This window comes from Pseudophryne corroboree, chromosome 7 (genome assembly GCF_028390025.1).
Source record: "Pseudophryne corroboree isolate aPseCor3 chromosome 7, aPseCor3.hap2, whole genome shotgun sequence".
In the NCBI taxonomy this organism is placed as follows: domain Eukaryota; kingdom Metazoa; phylum Chordata; class Amphibia; order Anura; family Myobatrachidae; genus Pseudophryne; species Pseudophryne corroboree.
The window spans coordinates 372,377,765-372,403,312 of NC_086450.1; the positions used below are offsets into that span (position 1 = coordinate 372,377,765).

Below are 25,548 nucleotides of genomic sequence, written 5' to 3' on the forward strand. Positions count from 1 at the left end.
TCTTGCTGCTGTAGGGTGCTGTGGTAGTGTCCTGTCACTGTGCATAGGTCATCATCATTCCAGTCACAGTGGTATCTGGTATCTATCTAGTGGTATCTAATTCCAGACATTACTGCCGTCTAATTCCAGATATATTACTGGCATATAATTCCACACATTAAAAACCCTGCAGCTAATTGTCAGTCCAGAATTTGGGGGATATTTAGAGATGAACGCAGATCGCTGCATACGCAGCCAGATCTGTGTTCATCTCTGCACATGCTGGTGGCTGCCCGGCACAGGGTAAGGCCGCTCAGCATGTGTGGCCGCCTACCGATGCGCAGATGCATTCGGAACTAAAGTTGACCCCTGCCTGCGGAGCCTGGCTGTGCTGTCGGCCATTATGTTTACCGAAGCAAATGCGTGTGACATCACGCAGCCACCTGAAAATGCCGCCAACCGGTTCCCGTTTTTCCGATGCCGCCCCTGCAACAACGTAGCTCCGCCCCATTCCCACGAGTAACACATTTTTTTTACCTTGCCGCCTGAGGAACTGCGAGGAAAAATCTGCAGTAACTGCACCCTTTGGGGTTTAATATGTAGGAAAAACTCATAGATTCTGGCATTTAACGCAGAATCTATAGGTTAGTGCGTGTTACCTGTAGATTTACTACACAGTTAAAATTCAGAATAATGAAAAAATGGCTCCATGGACAAGATGGTTTTGCTTTGTAAGTGATTGCCCCTTTAAAAAAAAGTCTGAGATGGGCCAGCATCCTGCACCTCTTGCAATCTTGGACCCTATGGGTCTTTTAAAACAAGTCAGTGAGTAATGACTTCAGTACACCTGGGCACCTGCTAGGCTCACCATATACACATACACTACTTTGAAGAAGTTGTTTAAAACCATAAAATGCATAAGGGACAGGGTCTTGTGGTACTGTATTATGCCATTTCTATTTCTATTATTTATATATGTGTCTTAAATATATATTTATTTGATGTGAATATTACAATTGTTGATTCACAAACACAGTTTTAGATTTATATTGGTGTGCTTTTATCTTTTTCTCTTACATGGGGGGTCATTCCGAGTTGTTCGCTCGCTAGCAGATTTTAGCAGCATTGCACACGCTAGGCCGCCGCTCTCTGGGAGTGTATCTTAGCTTAGCAGAATAGCAAACGAAAGAGTAGCAGAATTGCGAATAGAAAATTCTTAGCAGTTTCTGAGTAGCTCCAGACCTACTCACAGATTGCGATCAGCTCAGGCTGTTTCGTTCCTGGTTTGACGTCACAAACACGCCCTGCGTTCGGCCAGCCACTCCCTCAAGTCGGAATGACCCCCATTTTCTTGGGGAGGAGGGGGGGTTGTCATCTTAATAGAGCAATCCTAGCACAGCAAACACACACAGTACAGCTTATTTTTGAATCACAAAACAATGCAGAAGTGCGTTACACCTTTATTGGTGCACATGCGCCTAGTTGTCTGCCTAGCATATTTCAAAAAGGACACCCAAATCATGATCGCTATAGTCATAGCCACAATATGTACCTGTAGCTTAACTTGCAGACACTTGGGAAAATGCTTGTGTTTAAAAGAATAAACTTCAGTAAACTGGATCTCCTATATACTAATTGGTTTGCCATAATTTGTGATTTAAATTAACCATAACTAAGGCAATAAGTTGTACTGTACCAGTGGTTCCAAGATGCTGTCCTCAAGGCACCCCAACAGTCCAGGTTTTAGGGATATCCCTGCTTGCGCACAGATGGTATAATCAAACTGACTAAGTACTAATTAAGTAACCTGTGCTTAAGCATGGATATCCTCAGTGGTTAAAGTAGTCCTATAGAGGTGGTGGAACTCACCCCCCCCCCACGGCGCCCAAATGTTCCGCAAAAAGGGGCATGTCCTCAAAAGAAAGGGGCGTGGTCACACAATAGTAATAATGCCCATAGTGGTAGCACCCCATAATACACATAATGCCCACAGCAGTAGGGTCCCTTATACAATGCCCACAGTAGTAGTGCTCCTTATGCAATGTCCACTGTACTGGTAGTGCCCACAGTGGTAGGGCCCCTTATATAGAGCCCATAGTAGTGGTGCCCCTTATGCAATGCCCGCAATAGCAGTGCCCCTTATGTCAGCAGGAGTGATGCCCCTTATGAAGTGAACTTTTATAATGCCCTCATTAGTAGTGTCCGCAGTAGTAAGGCCCTTAATGATAATGCCCCTGTGTAGTATTACCCCAGTAGTATTGTTGCCTGTAGTAATGCCCCCAGTGGTAATGCCCCTGCAGTTATGAACCCAGAAGTTTACCCCCCCCCTTTAGTTTAGCCTCCCAGTAGTAATGCCCCCAGTAGTTTAGCCCTCATGTAGTTTTCCCCATGTAGTTTAGCCACCCAGTGGTAATACCCCCAGTAGTTTGCCCCTTGTAGTTTAGCCACCAGTAGTAATGCCCCCCTGTAGTTTACCCCCTTGTAGTTTAGCCCCTGTAGTTATCCCCCTAGTAGTTTAGCCCCTGTAGTTATGCCTCCTTGTAGTTTAGCCCCCAGTAGTAATGCCCCCAAGTAGTAATGCCCCCAGTAGTTTAGCCCCAGTAGATGCCCCCTAGTAGATGCGCCGCTACAGAAAGGACAAAAAAACAAACAAACATCACAATACTTACCAAGACCCGCTCCCGTGTCTGGCCACTGCAGTCCTCTGGGCGTCCGCTCCTCGGCACTATGGGAGAGACGTACTGAGCTCCTGCCTCCAGCTGCCGCTGTTGAGAGAGAGCCGGACGCCCGCTGGTAACACAATCGCAGCGGGCGCCCGACATCTCCCTGCAGAGCCGGCCACACATTGGGTTAGGTGAGCCGGAGTTCCGTCTCCAAGTGGAACTGACGGAACGTAGTTCCGCCCCGTTCCGGCTCACTTTAACCCCTGGATATCCTTAAAACCTGGACTGTTAGGGTGCCTTGAGGACCACGTTTGGGAACACTGTTTTGTTTTTTTTTATTTTATTTTTTCCATGGGGGAGGGATTGTATTTTGTGGTTATTTTTGGCAGACTCCAACACCAAATCTGGGTAATCTAATGTCATGTACATTCCATATTTAGTTTGCAGCTATTTCAGTTTCCCTGGTACTGAAACCTCTCAGCTCTATTTAGGTTCTCACAAATGAATTCCAGATACAGCTGTTTTCCAGTGAATTCCAGACTAAATTATTTACAGTGTGAATTCTTCAGCAAAGTCAAATAACATGGTACCAACCTGTACCAGCAGTCATACGGACCAGTGGAATTGGATGTCTAAATCTGTTACTATGATAATGGCCTGTCGTTGGCAACGAAAAAATGAAACACATGTTTTTAAACCCGTGAATAGAATCATTCACACTTCAATCTCAATTTCTTTCAATGAGGAAAAAAAAAAAAAAAAAAAAAAAGACACTTAAATTGTATTTAATGCATTCTTTTAAAACAAGTTTCCTTAATTTTAATCTATTTTTAACCGTTCGGGATTTAGGGCCTAATTCAGACCTGAGCACATCAGCAAAATCTTTTTCTAATGGTCAAAACGGGGGGGGGGGATGATTCGCAGGTGCTGCTAAAATTGTTGTCCTGCGATCAGATAGTCGCCGTCCCAGGGGAGTGTATATTCGCCGTGCAAGCGTGTGTTCGTATGTGTATGCTGAGCTGCTAAAAATTCCTCAGTCAGCGGACAGCTGCAAATCCGTTCGCACCTCACTCACCATTGAATGATTTTTCTACTTTGTGCAATGTGTGCGCAGCCCAGGACTTACTCCTACAGTGGGATGAGAACGGGCTGATCGAGGCCGGAGCTGACATCACACAGTCTCCCAGAAAACGGTCAGTTACAACCCACAAACGGCCTCTTCCTGTCAATCCGCATGCGAATGGCTGTGCGATTGGAATTTTCGCACCAGCCTGTCGCTGACCGGCGATGCCTATTGTTGTTTACCAACATGCGGGCGCATTGCGGTGCATATGTATGCGCAGTCTATCGATAATCGCCCGCTGAGCGAAAACACACAGCAGCGATCCGATCTGAATCGGGTCCTATATCTCTGCAGTTGCATAAACGTACAGCTTGCAACTCTTACAAATTTTATGAAGGCCACTGCTAGTTTCTAGAATGGGTATAAGCAAATACTGTAGTTTGCTGATGCGCGTGCGCATTGCGGTGCATACCCATGCAGAGTCTATTGCTGATCGCTCGCTCTGCGAAAACGCACAGCAGCGATCAGGTCTGAATCATCCACCATGTGCAGTGTAGGGAGGCAGATATAACATGTGCAGAAAGAGTTAGATTTGAGTGGGTTTTATTGTTTCTGTACAGGGTAAATACTGGCTGCTTTATTTTTACACTGCAATTTAGATTTCAGTCTGAACACACCCCACCCAAATCTAACTGTCTCTGCACATGTTACATCTGCCTCCCCAGCAGTGCACATGGTTTTGCCCATTAGAAAAAGATTTTGCTTCTGCGATCAGGTCTGAATTACCCCCATAGGGGGTCATTCCGAGTTGTTCGCTCGTTATTTTTTTCTCGCAACGGAGCGATTAGTCGCTAATGTGCATGCGCAATGTCCGCAGTGCGACTGCGCCAAGTAAATTTGCTATGCAGTTAGGTATTTTACTCACGGCATTACGAGGTTTTTTCTTCGTTCTGGTGATCGGAGTGTGATTGACAGGAAGTGGGTGTTTCTGGGCGGAAACTGGCCGTTTTACGGGAGTGTGTGAAAAAACGCTACCGTTATGGGAAAAACGCGGGAGTGGCTGGAGAAACGGAGGAGTGTCTGGGCGAACGCTGGGTGTGTTTATGACGTCAAACCAGGAACGACAAGCACTGAACTGATCGCAGATGCCGAGTAAGTCTTGAGCTACTCAGAAACTGCTAAGAAGTGTCTATTCGCAATTCTGCTAATCTTTCATTCGCAATTTTGATAAGCTAAGATTCACTCCCAGTAGGCGGCGGCTTAGCGTGTGCAAAGCTGCTAAAAGCAGCTTGCGAGCGAACAACTCAGAATGACCCCCATAGTCCGCACAGTTGTGATGTTGTTTGCAATGTTTGATGTGTGTCCCTACCACTCACTGACCTAATAGACATCATCTATATTCACTTGAAATATATACACGCTCCAAATGTCTGATATACCTACTGTATAAATTATTTTTAGATCCTGAGCTGCAGGTGTGCAAACACATTTCCAGTACTAATCACCTCTTTATGTTATTAATTATTTAGAAAAGGCAGTAGGCAACTATAGTCTATGATAACACATGTTCACCAGACAACCACTCATTGCTCATATCCTTATATCAGGTTGCTGCACAACTCACCAATTCAGAGGGTAGAAAGTAACTGTAGAGCAGGCATGTCCAAGCTGCGGCACTCCAGCTGTTGTGAAACTACATATCCCAGCATGTCCTGACACAGTTTTGCTGTCAGAGAATGCTAAAGCTGTGTCAGGGCATGCTGGGATGTGTAGTTTTACAACAGCTGGAGGGCCGCAGTTTGGACATGCATGCTGTAGAGTAACAAAGCATCATGTTTTCTCTCTGAACAGTCTCTGCAGTGAGGTGGTCTGACCAAAACGTTCTGGGCATTCTGAGTGTCTGTGAACTGTACGTATTGGGCCTATTCATTGTCACATGCAAACATGATTTGTGGCTTTTATAGCAGCAACTTGCTTTTTATTTTTTGCATTGTGTATCTTATTTTCAGGCATACACTGACTGAACCAGGGCTGCCTTAACAGCAGTGTAGGCCCCTTGGCAAAGCAATGCACTGGGGCCCCTACCCATCCTCCAGCAGTAGGGTGGGGGGTGCTATTAGCGGCAGCTCTGATGCCCCTAGTGGGGTTCTATCTTGCACTCAGCATGTAGGGGGTGTAGTACTGGTGACCGGCGGTCTCCTGACCGCCGGTCACCATACCGACGCAGGGATCCCGGCAGCATACCGACGTCGGGCTCCCGGCGGGGAGGGGCGAGTGCAGCAAGCCCCTTGCGGGCTCGCTGCGCTCGCCATGCTGCGGGCTCGGTGGCGACCTGCGGTCGCCACGGGTTCTATTCCCACTCTATGGGTGTCGTGGACACCCACGAGTGGAAATAGTCCCTGTTGGTCGGCATGCCAACCATCGGGATAGTGAGCCGTCGGGCTCACGGAGGAGGTCATGTGACTGTCGGTCAGCTGACCGGCGGTCACATGAATACCACCCCATGTAGGACCTCAAGCAATCATTTCTGTTAATTACTCCTTTACTGCACAGATGGTGGGAGATGGTGCGGGAGGGAGAACACTATAAACTGTAGAAGGGGCATTAGGCTGAATGATGGGGCCCCGGTACATGACTTCCAGGGTGGTAGGGGGTGTTTAAGACACAGGGGAGGGGTGGATAGTGGAGTGTTCTTAATATGCATCACTTTCCATAAGGAGGGCAGCTTGCTTGACTGCAGATGGAGTATCTCCAGTTCCTGGAAATAGATTTCTTATCTTTCAATGGGGAAAAAAACTAGTAAGTCCCACCTTTCTAGATGGTCTGAAGCAACCTGCAACCACTGTCCGGGATAAGGTTATGTGACCGGCGGTCAGGCTGGTAACACATACCCAACCCTACTTTCCCAGCGGCTCTGGTACAGGCCTTGTTCTTACTAACAGTAACAAACATCTCTGACCTGAATGAAAAACGTTAAACCACCTATTTTTAGTTTCTGATTGTAATTTTAATAATTTTTTTTATATATTTTTGTTTGAAATATCAAGCAAGTGCACATTTAGTTTATTTGTTCTTAATGTTAACTCTACGGGCCTAATTCAGAGTCAAATGTGAAATATCCCTATGTCAGTGGATCTACATGCTATTCAGAGTAGCACGGACGTCAGCGTGATCTGTGCTTGCGGCTAAATGGGTACAACTGGGTGGCACCAGTTCATTTGCTCTTAGGGTAGGGCCACACATAGTGGCCAAGCGGGTCCCATTCAGCGGGACCCACCTGGCCGCAAGGAGACTGCACATGGGCGCCTATGCAGGCGCCCACACTTGTGCGGCAGTCCCGCCGCCGCCGGATCCAACCGCAGCATGCTGCGGTTGGACCGGATGACAGGACGGCGGGATTTCAATGAGAACACATACATTTCAATTGAAATCCCGTGTGTCACTGGCCGGATCCTGTTCTGCGGGATCCCTCAGAACAGGATCTGTGTGCACACAAAAAAAACCCTCCCGGGACCCGCTTGGCCACTATGTGTGGCCCTACACTTAGAGTATGGGCTCATTTATCAACCAGTGTTAAAACTCATTGCGAATGATAAAACTCATTACGTATGATAAATGGTGCTCCAACTAATCTGCTCCTAACTGTCATGTGTTCAGCTCCTAACTGTCATGTGTTCAGCTCCTAACTGTCATGTGTTTAGTTAATAACTGTCATGTGTTCAGCTCCTAACTGTCATGTGTTCAGCTCCTAACTGTCATGTGTTCAGCTCCTGTCATGTGTTTAGCTCCTAACTGTCATGTGTTCAGCTCCTAACTGTCATGTGTTTCGCTAATAACTGTCATGTGTTCAGCTCCTAACTGTCATGTGTTCAGCTCCTAACTGTCATGTGTTCAGCTCCTAACTGTCATGTGTTCAGCTTCTAACTGTCATGTGTTCAGCTCCAGTCATGTGTTTAGCTCCTAACTGTCATGTGTTCAGCTCCTAACTGTCATGTGTTTCGCTAATAACTGTCATGTGTTTGAAAAGTGACAGCTGGAAGCTAATTAGATGGAGCACCATTTATCATACACAATACGATTTATTACTCATAACGAGTTTTAGCACTTGTTGATAAATGGTCCCTTTACTTTGTTATGGACATGTTATGAGCATGCAGGTGGTATTGCAGCAAGAATCAAAGCTATATTAACAACATGGAGACTGGGATGGTCACCCAGGAGTTCCCATACACAGTGCGGCCCCCACACATAGCCACATCACCAGTGTGGGGGCACTGTGGCATAATGTGAGATGGGGGCACTACAGTGTGTTTTACACATTTGCGGTGCTGGGACTACACATTATACTTTGTAATAACATTGCCAGCATATTATATTGACACTGTTGTTAGTAGGGTCCCCCACAAGTTAGTTGCTCTAGGACCCCAACAAACCCTAATCTTGCCCTAGAAAGCATACACAAGATCTAGTGAATTCAGGGATGTATTGCTTGTGCCTAGGCTAGGGCTCGTGTAAATGTGCGCTGATAGTAATGATGACTACTCTTAAAATGTAATGTATAGGTGCCATGTATCCGTATAAATGTAGCAGACTCTGAATACAGGTGGAAATTTGCATCAATTTTCAGGTATCCAATGCCCATCTTGGATATGATTCTGAACAGTCTGGTGGTAGTGATTCAGCGCACCACTGGGGTAAATATTCCAAATACCGTGTCAGAGAATATAGTCAGTCTCCAATATTCCAGAAAAAAGTCTCTTCACAATCGGAATATATTAATTCGTCCAATCTTTGTACTTCTAATCTTCCTTCCTGGTGGTGTGACTCAATTTGTGTATATACAGTCCACACTCAGCCCAAAATGAAAGGAAAGTATATATATATAGTGAAGTACGTTTTTAATGCACAAAATTTTAAAACATATAATTCCGTTATATAACATTAATATCCACCACTAATAGTACAGCATCCGTACCAGATTGTGTGGGGTGTCAGTCGTGCCCACCCTAAAACAGCATAAAACAATTCGATGCCCTCCCGGGTAATATAAGGTACCGGATCAATGCTGGGCTGGATACTCTCGCACTCCCACAGAAGAGCTGGCAGATAGTCTGATCACCTCTGTTCACAATTCTTTTGGGGTGTCTGTAACCACCCTAGTGATTAGAGCTGCACTATTGATTGAAGCGCAAATTTTTCACTCATTTGTATATTGGATATGATTCTGTATCAAGCCCCAAATCTCAAAAAACAACTTGTCTCTGCATCAAACTGGGTAGGGATGGTGGGACATGTTGGTACATTTTGAATAATTACAAATACAGGTTGAGTATCCCTTATCCAAAATGCTTGGGACCAGAGGTATTTTGGATATCAGATTTTTCCGTATTTTGGAATAATTGCATACCATAATGAGATATCATGGTGATGGGACCCAAGTCTAAGCACAGAATGCATTTATGTTACATATACACCTTATACACACAGCCTGAAGGTAATTTTAGCCAATATTGTTAATAACTTTGTGCATTAAACAAAGTGTGTGTACATTCACACAATACATTTATGTTTCATGTACACCTTATACACACAGCCTGAAGGTCATTTAATACAATACTTTTAATAACTTTGTGTATTAAACAAAGTGTGTGTACATTGAGACATCAGAAAACAAAGATTTCACTATCTCACTCTCACTCAAAAAAGTCCGTATTTCGGAATATTCCGTATTTCGGAATATTTGGATATGGGATACTCAACCTGTATTAGTATTTTAAAGCTGACAAATCAATTGTTTGAGCGAAAGGGGTGGTTTACAAAAATGTTTTTGAAAAAAGATTGTTGCCATTCTACAAAAAAATATTTTTTAACTGTTTTTTGTTCAAACCATTAATAAATGTAAAAGAAATGTGCGTATCGATGTACATAGGATCAATCACCTGACAAGTATAATGTGAACCCTACAGACGGAGATTTCCTTATCTGTAGTATTGGGCAGACGCAGAAGGCGGAGCTTAGGCAATGCTCATCTGAAAGCTACGATACACTGTCATAAGATGTATCTCTGGCATGAGAAAAAAATAGGTAGAAATTATTAATACATTTAACTTACATGATTTCAACACATATTTTTTCAGTTTGGTTGGTGATGTGTTGAACAGGAAAAAGAATGACAGGAGAGTTCAGTTTTATTGTGTGCACAATAAATCTCTTATCTATGTTTTGGCTTGATAGAAACATGTCATAAAAATGCCAGTACTATGATACATACCAAACTTTTCCTCTAATCTTCAGCCAAAGAGATAAGTTGTTTGAAGAACAAAGTACTTGCTCAATTCCTGCAAAATCAGGGGTTGAAGAAGGCAAGACGTCTATATTTGTCTATATTTCCAGCTATGTGTTATTGTCTACTAACAGAAACACTGAACTGTCAATCAGACCCAGCAGTCGGACAGGGTGCATGTCAAAGTTGGGTCCTATACTATCTACGTTTTTGGATAACAAAAATGATGATGTACATGAGATGTGCCGTTGTTACACACAGTACACTATCATGAATACTTGCTGCTGCAAGTATAAGACTAACAACACATACAGTATCTTACCTGATATGCTATTTTACCTTGTCCCTATCTGACATCTACAAAATTCAGAAACTCGGCAAAATTGCAACTTGCTGTGGGATTGTGGGAAAGCAGAACTTTAAATTCTTCAGGTTATTTGTTTATGGGACTTTATTATGGCAAGTCAGACAGAGAGCAGGAAAGATAAAGGGGCAGGAAGGCAACTGCACCCACCCCAATTTCATGATTGAGAAATCATCAGTAAATTTAATGAAAGCCAGTAAAAAGATTAGACACATTTTTTCATGTCAATAACAAAAAAGAGGTCAATAATTTTTTTTTTTTTACAACATAACAGTACTAAATGTCACACCGCATTCCCCACACCAGACGGTTTGGCTCTCAACAGAACTAAGAGTTCTGGTTTCAGGCCCAGATAGGGTTATGAGCCCCCCTTCCCCCAATTTCTGGATCACTTTTTTCCTGTGAATTATACTATTTCCAATCTTTATACAGTTTAAAATGTTATAAAAAAAAAAATAGCTGACATGCCCAGCGTTGCCCGGGTTTAAATTTTCCAGATATTAGGTTAACAATGAGTTGGATGTAACTGTCAACATATTATAAAATAATTAGTAGCTTAGTAGCTCTTCTAACACACCCATGAGGTGGCTGCCCAGTGTTTTTTTTATTGGGAGGGGGTAGCCCTAATCCCCAGTTTTTGTTTCTGTTCAGTATTATAATCACTTTTCCACTGTGTGGTGGGTTTAAAGTTTCCCTTCTAGTGTCAACTTTGCTATTCCAAGACTTTTGGGTACACATTTTTGGTCTTCCCACCTCCATTTTCTGTCAGTTATTTTAGTTCTTTAATTCATTGTTATTCCAGTCAGTTATTTCAGGTCATTGAATTATGGTTATTTCTGTCGGTTATTACAGTTTATGAAAGTTTTCATCCAAATCCTTCCAGTGGAAGGCCCAGAACAGGCTCCCTGTGTCAAAATTCTGCCATTCGTACATAGCCAGATTAAGAAGGGGGGGCACAGGATATTCTGTACTCAGGCATTATTAAACTATTAGTTTAAATCTAATATACACCATTGGTATACATTTAATATACACAATCCATACCTCCCAACATGACCCATTCCAGATGGGACAAAATGCTCTCTACCTGGACTTTCCTCTTAATTTGTGAATACAATAATTTGTGTTGAAAATGAAATACCTTTCTTATCGATTACATAGTTACACACAGGTTATGCCAATCATATATTAAGAGGGATGTCCAGGCAGATAGCATTTTATCCCTCCTGGAATGGGTTATGTTGGGCTACACTGTCTTAGGAACCCTGCACCCCCCCCCCCCCCCCCCCACAAGTAACGAACAATTAAGTTTTCTTCCAAATCCATTTAGTGGAAGGCTCAGAACAGGCTCCCTGGGTCAAAGTTCTGTCCAGCACATTCCTCCATGAGGTCCGACCGACCCCAACCCCCGAGTATGTCTTCTGAGATCCAATTTTACCACTCTGTGAAGTTTTCTTCCAAATCCATCCAGTGGAAGGCCCACAACAGCTCCTTGAGTTAAAGTGCTGCCGACGCATTCCGCCATGGGGCCTGGCCAACCCCAACTCCCTAGTATGTCTTCTGGGATCAAATGTTCTGCCCGGTGCATTCCATGAGGTTCTGCCCAGTGCATTCTGTGAAGTGCGACCAGGACCTCAACCCCCCTAATACCTGGCCAGGTTCCAACTGGACCACCTCACATTGGTTTCATCCCATTCAGTGCATGGATGGTGCATGGAATACACCGGACAGAACATGGTCGAATGCATAACCGGACAGATAAACAAACTGACCAATTACTTTTATTTATCAGACGTATTAATAAAATATGCAGTCTTTCAGTAATTTTTAATAGAATTGTCAGTAAAGATTATAATCTGGCACCATTCCTGTTAATCTTGGTATGTAGATAAGGACTAGCAGTGAGATAAAGATGGGAATTCCTTTATTCTAATAGAAAAGTATTGGGTTCATAGGTAAGAGTTGAAGGTTAGCTGTTTTTTAACACATCACTCTAGGATTCCCATATGTATTATCAGTAATCTCACCATATATCTCCAATATCTGCTGCAATCCCAAGGCAGAGCAGTCCCCTTAGGTTTCTTTGGGGCTGCAATATGTCTGCATGTTACAATCTTTGCCATGAGTAGAAGGAGTTAGTAATTGTAGCCCATTGGCTACCATATCACAAAGTGTAGGGAATGGGTTCCGAACTTGCATGTGACTCAGTATCAGCTTTTCAGTTGACTATCTCTTACACAATGGAGTACTGCAGGATTACCATTAGAAAATAGGTCTGCAGTATACTGTGATTCAAATTAAATATCACTTTTGTATTACAGATAAAATGGATGCAGGATAATCAAGTATAGTGGGGAGGGTACAATATATATAAGTGAATGCCTGATGGGGGTCAGAGGCTGACAAAGAAGCACAAATACACCTCCAACCTGTTGTGGCCATGCCTCCTGAGACTGTCCCTGCGCTCCAAGCCTGGATTCCACCTGCGCTGTCTGCAGGAAGCGCCCTGCACGGCATCTCCACAGTCTCCCCTCAGCAATCCCGGCAGCGCTTTCATAGCGATTAGTCAGCATGTTCCTCCTGTTCTTGATTGCTCAGCCAATACCTGCTTCCCAGCTGGTATAAATAAATATCCTGAAACCAGACCGCCTAATCGTCAGTGCTTTGGTTGTCTATCTCAGTCTTAGATGTCTCTCCTGTCTGTGGATGTTCCTGCATGCTGTCTTCAGGTATTCCAGCTCCTGTGACCTTGCTCCACATAAACATAAAAACATGCATTACGTATTGTGAAAGAACTGTATCATGTAAACCTTTAAATATTCTGGTTTAAATATTCTGCTGATCTTGTAATCCATTGTTTAACAAGCATGGGCAATCTGTCCTAATATGCTAGTTGTAGCCCCTGCCAGCACTATTAGGTCATATTTACAGTATGTACTTTCTTCCATCAGTTCTACAGTTACCGATTTTACTGAGTGACAGCTGCCATGACACTATCAGAGCATAAATTGTAGAAAAATATGATTTACAACCATTATGGATAAACATCATGCTGTTCTAAGAATTACAAAGAGCAAACACTGGCAAAATATTCTTATACTGTCTGTTTCACAAAACAACTTGATTATAAGTTGCACTTGTTACCTATACTGTGAAATAAAATATCCATTTTGTGGGGTCAACTAATATTTGCATGATTGTAGGTCATTTTTGCTCAGTGCCCCAGAATGTTCAGGAAATAGTTGGTGATCTCCGAAACTCCAGAGAGAACCTGGCTATTTTCCTGAAGATGGGCAGGGACAAGTAATCAGTGGGTGGATCCAGAGATATGATGCAATTTGTATCACCCTGCTCCATCCACTGATCATGCAGTGGACCAGTCGCATTATTAATTCTCTGCATCTCCTGGAAGGGATGTCTAAAAAGATGTCAACTATGATGATTTCAATAGGAGTAAGTATCTCATTAATAAGCTTGGTTCAATGGTAGTCCCAAAGATGGAGAATAGCTTGAACCTGATCCTTAGAGAAAGGAGTGGGCCCTCAGGCAGTAGGGCATACCGGTGGTTTCCCTGGTACCCCTGTGGGCCAGTCCAACCCTGAATAAAAATACAAATCTCTCTCTTGTTTCGTACATTTGTAACCTACTAATGCTACCAGCAAATATAAGCACAGGTCCCTTCTTTTATTGGGGTGGTGACGCTGAAACATTTGCACTTTGTACAATAATAATAATTTGAAGAAAAATCCAAAATTGACATATTTTCAATAACTTAATGTCGGATTAGAAAGTCACTGACAAATTCATAAAGTAACCATAAAAATTGAAGGTCAGTTGTAGCCAAAACTCGCAGTTGAGTTTACATGATTTCTGGAGAGTTTAAACCATACTTGTCTATTCTACCGCAAGTGCCAGGAGACCATTGTTTTTTTCGGGCAGTCCCCCGCAACCAAGGAAGAGTTGCCAGATCTTCCACATCCTACCTGCTTCCTAGTGAAGTGGGCAGGATGAAGAGATCATACAGGGAATTGTGGTACCTAGGGAGGGAGTGAGGTTACATGGTGCAAATTTGAGTCATTTAGTCTCGCCTCTCCCTCCCTGTATATCGTGCCATTTTGGGGCAGGGCTTAGTGATGTGCAGCCCGGCCCGCCTCCTGCACTTGCAATCAGTATCTCCTTTCCAGGCTTTTTCCGGAGAGGAGATTTTGAATGTAGCCAAGTAACATTGTAGCCAAGTAACATGCAACACCAAGACAAAAAACGACTTATCGCTCACTCCCAAGTAGGTTTAGTGCATATATGTAGTAAATAGAGATGAGCGCCTGAAATTTTTCGGGTTTTGTGTTTTGGTTTTGGGTTCGGTTCCGCGGCCGTGTTTTGGGTTCGAACGCGTTTTGGCAAAACCTCACCGAATTTTTTTTGTCGGATTCGGGTGTGTTTTGGATTCGGGTGTTTTTTTCAAAAAACACTAAAAAACAGCTTAAATCATAGAATTTGGGGGTCATTTTGATCCCAAAGTATTATTAACCTCAAAAACCATAATTTACACTCATTTTCAGTCTATTCTGAATACCTCACACCTCACAATATTATTTTTAGTCCTAAAATTTGCACCGAGGTCGCTGTGTGAGTAAGATAAGCGACCCTAGTGGCCGACACAAACACCGGGCCCATCTAGGAGTGGCACTGCAGTGTCACGCAGGATGTCCCTTCCAAAAAACCCTCCCCAAACAGCACATGACGCAAAGAAAAAAAGAGGCGCAATGAGGTAGCTGTGTGAGTAAGATTAGCGACCCTAGTGGCCGACACAAACACCGGGCCCATCTAGGAGTGGCACTGCAGTGTCACGCAGGATGGCCCTTCCAAAAAACCCTCCCCAAACAGCACATGACGCAAAGAAAAAAAGAGGCGCAATGAGGTAGCTGTGTGAGTAAGATTAGCGACCCTAGTGGCCGACACAAACACCGGGCCCATCTAGGAGTGGCACTGCAGTGTCACGCAGGATGTCCCTTCCAAAAAACCCTCCCCAAACAGCACATGACGCAAAGAAAAAAAGAGGCGCAATGAGGTAGCTGTGTGAGTAAGATTAGCGACCCTAGTGGCCGACACAAACACCGGGCCCATCTAGGAGTGGCACTGCAGTGTCACGCAGGATGTCCCTTCCAAAAAACCCTCCCCAAACAGCACATGACGCAAAGAAAAAAAGAGGCGCAATGAGGTAGCTGACTGTGTGAGTAAGATTAGCGACCCTAGTGGCCGACACAAACACCGGGCCCATTTAGGAGTGGCACTGCAGTGTCACGCAGGATGTCCCTTCCAAAAAACCCTCCCCAATCAGCACATGATGCAAAGAAAAAGAAAAGAAAAAAGAGGTGCAAGATGGAATTGTCCTTGGGCCCTCCCACCCACCCTTATGTTGTATAAACAAAACAGGACATGCACACTTTAACCAACCCATCATTTCAGTGACAGGGTCTGCCACACGACTGTGACTGATATGACGGGTTGGTTTGGACCCCCCCCAAAAAAGAAGCAATTAATCTCTCCTTGCACAAACTGGCTCTACAGAGGCAAGATGTCCACCTCATCATCACCCTCCGATATATCACCGTGTACATCCCCCTCCTCACAGATTATCAATTCGTCCCCACTGGAATCCACCATCTCAGCTCCCTGTGTACTTTGTGGAGGCAATTGCTGCTGGTCAATGTCTCCGCGGAGGAATTGATTATAATTCATTTTAATGAACATCATCTTCTCCACATTTTCTTGATGTAACCTCGTACGCCGATTGCTGACAAGGTGAGCGGCGGCACTAAACACTCTTTCGGAGTACACACTTGTGGGAGGGCAACTTAGGTAGAATAAAGCCAGTTTGTGCAAGGGCCTCCAAATTGCCTCTTTTTCCTGCCAGTATAAGTACGGACTGTGTGACGTGCCTACTTGGATGCGGTCACTCATATAATCCTCCACCATTCTATCAATGTTGAGAGAATCATATGCAGTGACAGTAGACGACATGTCCGTAATCGTTGTCAGGTCCTTCAGTCCGGACCAGATGTCAGCATCAGCAGTCGCTCCAGACTGCCCTGCATCACCGCCAGCGGGTGGGCTCGGAATTCTGAGCCTTTTCCTCGCACCCCCAGTTGCGGGAGAATGTGAAGGAGGAGATGTTGACAGGTCGCGTTCCGCTTGACTTGACAATTTTGTCACCAGCAGGTCTTTCAACCCCAGCAGACTTGTGTCTGCCGGAAAGAGAGATCCAAGGTAGGCTTTAAATCTAGGATCGAGCACGGTGGCCAAAATGTAGTGCTCTGATTTCAACAGATTGACCACCCGTGAATCCTTGTTAAGCGAATTAAGGGCTCCATCCACAAGTCCCACATGCCTAGCGGAATCGCTCCGTGTTAGCTCCTCCTTCAATGTCTCCAGCTTCTTCTGCAAAAGCCTGATGAGGGGAATGACCTGACTCAGGCTGGCAGTGTCTGAACTGACTTCACGTGTGGCAAGTTCAAAGGGCATCAGAACCTTGCACAACGTTGAAATCATTCTCCACTGCGCCTGAGACAGGTGCATTCCACCTACTATATCGTGCTCAATTGTATAGGCTTGAATGGCCTTTTGCTGCTCCTCCAACCTCTGAAGCATATAGAGGGTTGAATTCCACCTCGTTACCACTTCTTGCTTCAGATGATGGCAGGGCAGGTTCAGTAGTTTTTGGTGGTGCTCCAGTCTTCTGTACGTGGTGCCTGTACGCCGAAAGTGTCCCGCAATTCTTCTGGCCACCGACAGCATCTCTTGCACGCCCCTGTCGTTTTTTTAAAAATTCTGCACCACCAAATTCAAGGTATGTGCAAAACATGGGACGTGCTGGAATTTGCCCATATTTAATGCACACACAATATTGCTGGCGTTGTCCGATGCCACAAATCCACAGGAGAGTCCAATTGGGGTAAGCCATTCCGCGATGATCTTCCTCAGTTGCCGTAAGAGGTTTTCAGCTGTGTGCGTATTCTGGAAACCGGTGATACAAAGCGTAGCCTGCCTAGGAAAGAGTTGGCGTTTGCGAGATGCTGCTACTGGTGCCGCCGCTGCTGTTCTTGCGGCGGGAGTCCATACATCTACCCAGTGGGCTGTCACAGTCATATAGTCCTGACCCTGCCCTGCTCCACTTGTCCACATGTCCGTGGTTAAGTGGACATTGGGTACAACTGCATTTTTTAGGACACTGGTGAGTCTTTTTCTGACGTCTGTGTACATTCTCGGTATCGCCTGCCTAGAGAAGTGGAACCTAGATGGTATTTGGTAACGGGGGCACACTGCCTCAATAAATTGTCTAGTTCCCTGTGAACTAACGGCGGATACCAGACGCACGTCTAACACCAACATAGTTGTCAAGGCCTCAGTTATCCGCTTTGCAGCAGGATGACTGCTGTGATATTTCATCTTCCTCGCAAAGGACTGTTGAACAGTCAATTGCTTACTGGAAGTAGTACAAGTGGGCTTACGACTTCCCCTCTGGGATGACCATCGACTCCCAGCAGCAACAACAGCAGCGCCAGCAGCAGTAGGCGTTACACGCAAGGATGCATCGGAGGAATCCCAGGCAGGAGAGGAATCGTCAGAATTGCCAGTGACATGGCCTGCAGGACTATTGGCATTCCTGGGGAAGGAGGAAATTGACACTGAGGGAGTTGGTGGGGTGGTTTGCGTGAGCTTGGTTACAAGAGGAAGGGATTTACTGGTCAGTGGACTGCTTCCGCTGTCACCCAAAGTTTTTGAACTTGTCACTGACTTATTATGAATGCGCTGCAGGTGACGTATAAGAGAGGATGTTCCGAGGTGGTTAACGTCCTTACCCCTACTTATTACAGCTTGACAAAGGGAACACACGGCTTGACACCTGTTGTCCGCATTTCTGGTGAAATACCTCCACACCGAAGAGCTGATTTTTTTGGTATTTTCACCTGGCATGTCAACGGCCATATTCCTCCCACGGACAACAGGTGTCTCCCCGGGTGCCTGACTTAAACAAACCACCTCACCATCAGAATCCTCCTGGTCAATTTCCTCCCCAGCGCCAGCAACACCCATATCCTCCTCATCCTGGTGTACTTCAACACTGACATCTTCAATCTGACTATCAGGAACTGGACTGCGGGTGCTCCTTCCAGCACTTGCAGGGGGCGTGCAAATGGTGGAAGGCGCATGCTCTTCACGTCCAGTGTTGGGAAGGTCAGGCATCGCAACCGACACAATTGGACTCTCCTTGTGGATTTGGGATTTCTAAGAATGCACAGTTCTTTGCTGTGCTGCTTTTGCCAGCTTGAGTCTTTTCATTTTTCTAGCGAGAGGCTGAGTGCTTCCATCCTCATGTGAAGCTGAACCACTAGCCATGAACATAGGCCAGGGCCTCAGCCGTTCCTTGCCACTCCGTGTCGTAAATGGCATATTGGCAAGTTTACGCTTCTCCTCCGACAATTTTATTTTAGGTTTTGGAGTCCTTTTTTTTCTGATATTTGGTGTTTTGGATTTGACATGCTCTGTACTATGACATTGGGCATCGGCCTTGGCAGACGACGTTGCTGGCATTTCATCGTCTCGGCCATGACTAGTGGCAGCAGCTTCAGCACGAGGTGGAAGTGGATCTTGATCTTTCCCTAATTTTGGAACCTCAACATTTTTGTTCTCCATATTTTAATAGGCACAACTAAAAGGCACCTCAGGTAAACAATGGAGATGGATACTAGTATACAATTATGGACTGCCTGCCGAGTGCAGACACAGAGGTAGCCACAGCCGTGAACTACCGTACTGTACTGTGTCTGCTGCTAATATAGACTGGTTGATAAAGAGATGTCTATGTAACTATGTATGTATAAAGAAGAAAGAAAAAAAAACCACGGTTAGGTGGTATACAATTATGGACGGACTGCCTGCCGAGTGCAGACACAGAGGTAGCCACAGCCGTGAACTACCGTACTGTACTGTGTCTGCTGCTAATATAGACTGGTTGATAAAGAGATGTCTATGTAACTATGTATGTATAAAGAAGAAAGAAAAAAAAACCACGGTTAGGTGGTATACAATTATGGACGGACTGCCTGCCGAGTGCAGACACAGAGGTAGCCACAGCCGTGAACTACCGTACTGTACTGTGTCTGCTGCTAATATAGACTGGTTGATAAAGAGATGTCGTAGTAGTATGTATGTATAAAGAAGAAAAAAAAACCACGGTTAGGTGGTATATACAATTATGGATGGGCTGCCGAGTGCCGACACAGAGGTAGCCACAGCCGTGAACTACCGCACTGTACTGTGTCTGCTGCTAATATATAGACTGGTTGATAAAGAGATAGTATACTCGTAACTAGTATGTATGTATAAAGAAAGAAAAAAAAACCACGGTTAGGTGGTATATACAATTATGGACGGGCTGCCGAGTGCCGACACAGAGGTAGCCACAGCCGTGAACTACCGCACTGTACTGTGTCTGCTGCTAATATAGACTGGTTGATAAAGAGATAGTATACTCGTAACTAGTATGTATGTATAAAGAAAGAAAAAAAAACCACGGTTAGGTGGTATATACAATTATGGACGGGCTGCCGAGTGCCGACACAGAGGTAGCCACAGCCGTGAACTACCGCACTGTACTGTGTCTGCTGCTAATATAGACTGGTTGATAAAGAGATAGTATACTCGTAACTAGTATGACTATAAAGAAAGAAAAAAAACCCACGGTTAGGTGGTATATACAATTATGGACGGGCTGCCGAGTGCCGACACAGAGGTAGCCACAGCCGTGAACTACCGCACTGTACTGTGTCTGCTGCTAATATATAGACTGGTTGATAAAGAGATAGTATACTCGTAACTAGTATGTATGTATAAAGAAAGAAAAAAAAACCACGGTTAGGTGGTATATACAATTATGGACGGGCTGCCGAGTGCCGACACAGAGGTAGCCACAGCCGTGAACTACCGCACTGTACTGTGTCTGCTGCTAATATAGACTGGTTGATAAAGAGATAGTATACTCGTAACTAGTATGTATGTATAAAGAAAGAAAAAAAAACCACGGTTAGGTGGTATATACAATTATGGACGGGCTGCCGAGTGCCGACACAGAGGTAGCCACAGCCGTGAACTACCGCACTGTACTGTGTCTGCTGCTAATATATAGACTGGTTGATAAAGAGATAGTATACTCGTAACTAGTATGTATGTATAAAGAAAGAAAAAAAAACCACGGTTAGGTGGTATATACAATTATGGACGGGCTGCCGAGTGCCGACACAGAGGTATCCACAGCCGTGAACTACCGCACTGTACTGTGTCTGCTGCTAATATATAGACTGGTTGATAAAGAGATAGTATACTCGTAACTAGTATGTATGTATAAAGAAAGAAAAAAAAACCACGGTTAGGTGGTATATACAATTATGGACGGGCTGCCGAGTGCCGACACAGAGGTAGCCACAGCTGTGAACTACCGCACTGTACTGTGTCTGCTGCTAATATAGACTGGTTGATAAAGAGATAGTATACTCGTAACTAGTATGTATGTATAAAGAAAGAAAAAAAAACCACGGTTAGGTGGTATATACAATTATGGACGGGCTGCCGAGTGCCAACACAGAGGTAGCCACAGCCGTGAACTACCGCACTGTACTGTGTCTGCTGCTAATATATAGACTGGTTGATAAAGAGATAGTATACTCGTAACTAGTATGTATGTATAAAGAAAGAAAAAAAAACCACGGTTAGGTGGTATATACAATTATGGACGGGGTGCCGAGTGCCGACACAGAGGTAGCCACAGCCGTGAACTACCGCACTGTACTGTGTCTGCTGCTAATATATAGACTGGTTGATAAAGAGATAGTATACTCGTAACTAGTATGTATGTATAAAGAAAGAAAAGAAAACCACGGTTAGGTGGTATATACAATTATGGACGGGCTGCCGAGTGCCGACACAGAGGGTAGCCACAGCCGTGAACTACAGCACTGTACTGTGTCTGCTGCTAATATAGACTGGTTGATAAAGAGATAGTATACTCGTAACTAGTATGTATGTATAAAGAAAGAAAAAAAAACCACGGTTAGGTGGTATATACAATTATGGACGGGCTGCCGAGTGCCGACACAGAGGTAGCCACAGCCGTGAACTACCGCACTGTACTGTGTCTGCTGCTAATATAGACTGGTTGATAAAGAGATAGTATACTCGTAACTAGTATGACTATAAAGAAAGAAAAAAAAACCACGGTTAGGTGGTATATACAATAGAGATGAGCGGGTTCGGTTTCTCTGAATCCGAACCCGCCCGAAACTTCATGTTTTTTTTTCACGGGTCCGAGCGACTCGGATCTTCCCGCCTTGCTCGGTTAAACCCGAGCGGCGCCCGAACGTCATCATGACGCTGTCGGATTCTCGCGAGGCTCGGATTCTATCGCGAGACTCGGATTCCTATATAAGGAGCCGCGCGTCGCCGCCATTTTCACACGTGCATTGAGATTGATAGGGAGAGGGAACGTGGCTGGCGTCCTCTCCATTTAGATTAGGGTTGAGAGAGAGAGAGAGAGAGATTGACCCTGAGGCTGTGATACTGTAGAAGAGAGTGCAGTAGTTTAGTGACTGACGACCACAGTGACCACCAGACAGTGCAGTTGTTTGTTTTATTTAATATATCCGTTCTCTGCCTGAAAAAAAACGATACACACAGTGACTCAGTCACATACCATATCTGTGTGCACTGCTCAGCCCCAGTGTGCTGCATCAATGTATATATATATCTGACTGTGCTCAGCTCACACAGCTTATAAATTGTGGGGGAGACTGGGGAGCACTGCAGTGCCAGTTATAGGTTATATGCAGGAGCCAGGAGTACATAATATTATATTAAAATTAAACAGTGCACACTTTTGCTGCAGGAGTGCCCACTGCCAGTGTGACTAGTGGACCAGTGACCTGACCACCAGTATATATAATATTAGTAGTATACTATCTCTTTATCAACCAGTCTATATTAGCAGCAGACACAGTACAGTGCGGTAGTTCACGGCTGTGGCTACCTCTGTGTCGGCACTTCGGCAGCCCGTCCATAATTGTATATACCACCTAACCGTGGTTTTTTTTTTCTTTCTTTATACATACATACTAGTTACGAGTATACTATCTCTTTATCAACCAGTCTATATATTAGCAGCAGACACAGTACAGTGCGGTAGTTCACGGCTGTGGCTACCTCTGTGTCGGCACCTCGGCAGCCCGTCCATAATTGTATATACCACCTAACCGTGGTTTTTTTTTCTTTCTTTATACATACATACTAGTTACGAGTATACTATCTCTTTATCAACCAGTCTATATATTAGCAGCAGACACAGTACAGTGCGGTAGTTTCACGGCTGTGGCTACCTCTGTGTCGGCACTCGGCAGCCTCGTCCATAATTGTATATACCACCTAACCGTGGTTTTTTTTTCTTTCTTTATACATACATACTAGTTACGAGTATACTATCTCTTTATCAACCAGTCTATATTAGCAGCAGACACAGTACAGTGCGGTAGTTCACGGCTGTGGCTACCTCTGTGTCGGCACTCGGCAGCCCGTCCATAATTGTATATACCACCTAACCGTGGTTTTTTTTTTCTTTCTTTATACATACATACTAGTTACGAGTATACTATCTCTTTATCAACCAGTCTATATATTAGCAGCAGACACAGTACAGTGCGGTAGTTCACGGCTGTGGCTACCTCTGTGTCGGCACTCGGCAGCCCGTCCATAATTGTATATACCACCTAACCGTGGTTTTTTTTCTTTCTTTATACATACATACTAGTTACGAGATATACTATCTCTTTATCAACCAGTCTATATATTAGCAGCAGACACAGTACAGTGCGGTAGTTCACGGCTGTGGCTACCTCTGTGTCGGCACTCGGCAGCCCGTCCATAATTGTATATACCACCTAACCGTGTTTTTTTTTTCTTTTCTTTATACATACATACTAGTTACGAGTATACTATCTCTTTATCAACCAGTCTATATAGCAGCAGACACAGTACAGTGCGGTAGTTCACGGCTGTGGCTACCTCTGTGTCGGCACTCGGCAGCCCGTCCATAATTGTATATACCACCTAACCGTGGTTTTTTTTTCTTTCTTTATACATACATACTAGTTACGAGTATACTATCTCTTTATCAACCAGTCTATATATTAGCAGCAGACACAGTACAGTGCGGTAGTTCACGGCTGTGGCTACCTCTGTGTCGGCACTCGGCAGCCCGTCCATAATTGTATATACCACCTAACCGTGTTTTTTTTTCTTTCTTTATACATACATACTAGTTACGAGTATACTATCTCTTTATCAACCAGTCTATATATTAGCAGCAGACACAGTACAGTGCGGTAGTTCACGGCTGTGGCTACCTCTGTGTCGGCACTCGGCAGCCCGTCCATAATTGTATATACCACCTAACCGTGGTTTTTTTTTCTTTCTTTATACATACATACTAGTTACGAGTATACTATCTCTTTATCAACCAGTCTATATTAGCAGCAGACACAGTACAGTGCGGTAGTTCACGGCTGTGGCTACCTCTGTGTCGGCACTCGGCAGCCCGTCCATAATTGTATATACCACCTAACCGTGGTTTTTTTTTTCTTTCTTTATACATACATACTAGTTACGAGTATACTATCTCTTTATCAACCAGTCTATATATTAGCAGCAGACACAGTACAGTGCGGTAGTTCACGGCTGTGGCTACCTCTGTGTCGGCACTCGGCAGCCCGTCCATAATTGTATATACCACCTAACCGTGGTTTTTTTTTCTTTCTTTATACATACATACTAGTTACGAGTATACTATCTCTTTATCAACCAGTCTATATATTAGCAGCAGACACAGTACAGTGCGGTAGTTCACGGCTGTGGCTACCTCTGTGTCGGCACTCGGCAGCCCGTCCATAATTGTATATACCACCTAACCGTGGTTTTTTTTTCTTTCTTTATACATACATACTAGTTACGAGTATACTATCTCTTTATCAACCAGTCTATATATTAGCAGCAGACACAGTACAGTGCGGTAGTTCACGGCTGTGGCTACCTCTGTGTCGGCACTCGGCAGCCCGTCCATAATTGTATATACCACCTAACCGTGGTTTTTTTTTTCTTTCTTTATACATACATACTAGTTACGAGTATACTATCTCTTTATCAACCAGTCTATATTAGCAGCAGACACAGTACAGTGCGGTAGTTCACGGCTGTGGCTACCTCTGTGTCGGCACTCGGCAGCCCGTCCATAATTGTATATACCACCTAACCGTGGTTTTTTTTTCTTTCTTTATACATACATACTAGTTACGAGTATACTATCTCTTTATCAACCAGTCTATATATTAGCAGCAGACACAGTACAGTGCGGTAGTTCACGGCTGTGGCTACCTCTGTGTCGGCACTCCGTCCATAATTGTATATACCACCTAACCGTGGTTTTTTTTTCTTTCTTTATACATACATACTAGTTACGAGTATACTATCTCTTTATCAACCAGTCTATATATTAGCAGCAGACACAGTACAGTGCGGTAGTTCACGGCTGTGGCTACCTCTGTGTCGGCACTCGGCAGCCCGTCCATAATTGTATATACCACCTAACCGTGGTTTTTCTTTCTTTCTTTATACATACATACTAGTTACGAGTATACTATCTCTTTATCAACCAGTCTATATTAGCAGCAGACACAGTACAGTGCGGTAGTTCACGGCTGTGGCTACCTCTGTGTCGGCACTCGGCAGCCCGTCCATAATTGTATATACCACCTAACCGTGGTTTTTTTTTCTTTCTTTATACATACATACTAGTTACGAGTATACTATCTCTTTATCAACCAGTCTATATTAGCAGCAGACACAGTACAGTGTGGTAGTTCACGGCTGTGGCTACCTCTGTGTCGGCACTCGGCAGCCCGTCCATAATTGTATATACCACCTAACCGTGGTTTTTTTTTCTTTCTTTATACATACATACTAGTTACGAGTATACTATCTCTTTATCAACCAGTCTATATTAGCAGCAGACACAGTACAGTGCGGTAGTTCACGGCTGTGGCTACCTCTGTGTCGGCACTCGGCAGCCCGTCCATAATTGTATATACCACCTAACCGT

The 25,548-nt window shown here is 44.3% G+C and overlaps 1 long non-coding RNA gene across 1 annotated transcript in view; it reads right to left on the bottom strand.

Moving 5' to 3' along the window:
* Window positions 1-12,179: 12,179 nt before the first annotated feature.
* LOC134943728 (uncharacterized) overlaps window positions 12,180-25,548 on the bottom strand; it is a 34,007-nt gene continuing 20,638 nt past the window's right edge. The window contains exon 4 of the long non-coding RNA XR_010181709.1: window positions 12,180-13,100. This is a non-coding gene — a long non-coding RNA (uncharacterized LOC134943728). The remainder of the gene's footprint in view (window positions 13,101-25,548) is intronic.